The sequence below is a fragment of the Salvelinus sp. IW2-2015 genome, unplaced genomic scaffold (assembly GCF_002910315.2).
Source record: "Salvelinus sp. IW2-2015 unplaced genomic scaffold, ASM291031v2 Un_scaffold83, whole genome shotgun sequence".
NCBI lineage: Eukaryota > Metazoa > Chordata > Actinopteri > Salmoniformes > Salmonidae > Salvelinus > Salvelinus sp. IW2-2015.
Genome location: NW_019942514.1, coordinates 3336387 through 3340226, shown reverse-complemented (window position 1 = coordinate 3340226; position 3840 = coordinate 3336387).

Genomic DNA, 3840 nt, shown 5'->3' with positions numbered 1-3840 from the left:
GTTAATTTAGATACCATCATTTTCCCATTAATAAACCTCAGAATTGGGACAGACAGAGCCTTAAAAAAGGGACACAGATTGGCAATCAACTCGTCTCCTGCACTGTTGTCACATGCAATGTTCCTTCTAAGCTGCTCGCGGGCACGCAGTAGCCCCGAGACTGCCGCGCAGCTCCCCCAGGACTGCCAAGCAGAAGAAATATCAGCCCACTGAGAGAAGCATGAGATTGAACTTCACTTTCTAGAGTTTTCCCTGCGAGTTATTAGCCCAGTTATAGTTCATTTGTAGTCTGATTGCTTCCTACAAGAGCATAAAACGTGTACTTTTCTACACATCTTTGAAAAGTGAATCAGGTAAAGAGCTTTTTGTGGTCTTAAAGGGGCAGTGTTGTATTTTGATGCAGGCTTGAATAAGCTAAGTAGCCAATAGGCAGAGGTGTAGGCTCATTTGTCTGATTCTCTGTAATAATGGTTTGGAAATAATAATGCATTTTATTTTGTAAAGTAGTTTCTTGCATCAAACGAAAACATTTGCAGTCACCTCCTTGTCTGAAGGACAAGTGGATAAACAGGTTAATTTCAAACCCTGCATTTGTATTTATTTTGTGTCATGGAATGTAGGCCTCCATTGAACACCACACATTGGCTGCTACTGTAGGCTGAATGATAGAACATGTTAAAATGTTATGGGATACATTTTCTTTTTTTTGATGGTAGGCCACTCTGGTAGGCCTACATTATTATTTAGATTTTTTTTTATTTAACCTTTATTTAACTAGGCAGGTCAGTTAAGAACAAATTTTTATTTACAATAATGGCCTACCCCGGACGACACTGGGCCAATTGTGCGCCGCCCTATGGGACTCCCAATCACGGCCGGATGTGATACAGCCTGGATTCGAACCAGTGAATGTAGTGACGCCTCTTGCACTGAGATGAAGTGCCTCAAACTGCTGCGCCACTCGGGAGCCCAAATTATGATCAAATACCCACACGAGCCTACTTAGCCACTTAAAACTGTAATTTAAAGTGGGTACAGCCTCAGTGTTCAGAGTAAACACACACTGGAAGTTGCACAGAATTTTCACAACATTCAAGTTTGCATTCAGCAGACCTGAAATTTGTTCAGTGGCAAAATACATTTTAGAGAACATTGGTCACATAGTCAGGCTATTTTTAATAGAATGTCCTTGATGAGTTTCTAAAGCATGGGTGGGTCAGTGTTTTTTCAGTTTCAATGCCAAAGCCCATCACTTTAAGAAGACAAGCCCTATGCTTGTCTAGGAAAAGCGCATTGGCTAGAGCATGTGAAACAGGTCATCATAATCCCTGCAACAATGACATGACTTTATGCCACAGAGTTCCTGTGCATATCCATGCAGAAAGACATACAATCTTAATGACCAATAGACAAGCCTACAAAAAAATATACACACAGTAACAAATAAAACTACATTTTATTGATCACATGCGCCAAATACAATATATGATGACCTTACCGTGAAACGCTTACTTTACAAGCCCTTAACCAACAATGCAGTTCAAGAAATAGAGTTAAGAAAACATTTACAAAATAAATAAAAAATGAACACAACAAAATAACAATAACGATGCTATATACAGGGGGTACCGGTACTGAGTCAATGTGTGGCGGTACAGGTTAGTCGAGGTCATTTGTACATGTAGGTAGGGGTAAAGTGACTATGCATAGATAATAAACAGCAAGTGGGAGGGTCAATGTAAATAGTATGGGTGGCCATTTGATTCATTGTTCAGTCTTATGGCTTGGGGGTAGAAGCTGTTTAGGGAGCCTTTTGGACCTAGACTTGGTACTCCGGGACCGCTTGCCGTGTGGTAGCAGAGAGAACAGTGTATTTTTTATTTTATTTTTTTATTTCACCTTTATTTAACCAGGTAGGCTAGTTGAGAACAAGTTCTCATTTGCAACTGCGACCTGGCCAAGATAAAGCATAGCAGTCTGAACAGACAACACAGAGTTACACATGGAGTAAACAATAAACAAGTCAATAACATGGTAGAAAAAAAAGAGAATCTATATACAATGTGTGCAAAAGGCATGAGGTAGGCAATAAATCGAATAATTACAATTTAGCAGATTAACACTGGAGTGATAAATCATCAGATGATCATGTGCAAGAAGAGATACTGGTGTGCAAAAGAGCAGAAAAGTAAATAAATAAAAGCAGTATGGGGGTGAGGTAGGTAAATTGGGTGGGTAGTTTACAGATGGACTATTGTACAGCTGCAGCGATCGGTTAGCTGCTCGGATAGCAGATTTTTAAAGTTGTTGAGGGAGATAAAAGTCTCCAACTTCAGAGATTTTTGCAATTCGTTCCAGTCGCAGGCAGCAGAGAACTGGAAGGAAGGCGTCCAAATGAGGTTTTGGCTTTAGGGATGATCAGTGAGATACCCTGCTGGAGCGCGTGCTGCGGGTGGGTGTAGCCATCGTGACCAGTGAACTGAGATAAGGCGGCACTTTCCTAGCATAGCCTTGTAGATGACCTGGAGCCAGTGGGTCTGACGACGAACATGTAGCGAGGGCCAGCCGACTAGGGCATACAGGTCGCAGTGGTGGGTCGTATAAGGTGCTTTAGTAACAAAACGAATGGCACTGTGATAAACTGCATCCAGTTTGCTGAGTAGAGTATTGGAAGCTATTTTGTAGATGACATCGCCGAAGTCGAGGATCGGTAGGATAGTCAGTTTTACTAGGGTAAGTTTGGCGGCGTGAGTGAAGGAGGCTTTGTTGCGGAATAGAAAGCCGATTCTTGATTTGATTTTGGATTGGAGATGTTTGATTGAGTCTGGAAGGGAGTTTGCAGTCTAGCCAGACACCTAGGTACTTATAGATGTCCACATATTCTAGGTCGGAACCGTCCAGGGTGGTGATGCTAGTCGGCCGTGCGGGTGCAGGCAGCGAACGGTTGAAAAGCATGCATTTGGTTTTACTAGCGTTTAAGAGCAGTTGGAGGCCACGGAAGGATGTTGTATGGCATTGAAGCTCGTTTGGGTTAGATAGCACAGTGTCCAAGGAAGGGCCGGAAGTATATAGAATGGTGTCGTCTGCGTAGAGGTGGATCAGGGAATCGCCCGCAGCAAGAGCAACATCATTGATGTATACAGAGAAAAGAGTCGGCCCGAGAATTGAACCCTGTGGTACCCCCATAGAGACTGCCAGAGGACCGGACAACATGCCCTCCGATTTGACACACTGAACTCTGTCTGCAAAGTAGTTGGTGAACCAGGCAAGGCAGCATCATTAGAAAAACCGAGGCTACTGAGTCTGCCGATAAGAATATGTGATTGACAGAGTCGAAAGCCTTGGCCAGGTCGATGAAGACGGCTGCACAGTAATGTCTTTTATCGATGGCGGTTATGATATCGTTTAGTACCTTGAGCGTGGCTGAGGTGCACGTGACGGCTCGGAAACCGGATTGCACAGTGGAGAAGGTACGGTGGATTCGAGATGGTCAGTGATCTGTTTGTTGACTTGGCTTTCGAGACCTTAGATAGGCAGGGCAGGATGGATATAGGTCTGTAACAGTTTGGGTCAGGGTGTCTCCCTTTGAAGAGGGGATGACCGCGGAAGCTTTCCAATCCTTGGGGATCTCAGATGATACGAAGGAGAGGTTGAACAGGCTGGTAATAGGGGGTGCGACATGGCGGCGGACAGTTTCAGAAATAGGGGGTCCAGATTGTCAAGCCCAGCTGATTTGTATGGGTCCAGGTTTTCCAGCTCTTTCAGAACATCTGCTATCTGGATATGGGTAAAGGAGAAGCTGGGGAGGCTTGGGCGGTAGCAGCGGGGGGGGGCGGGGCT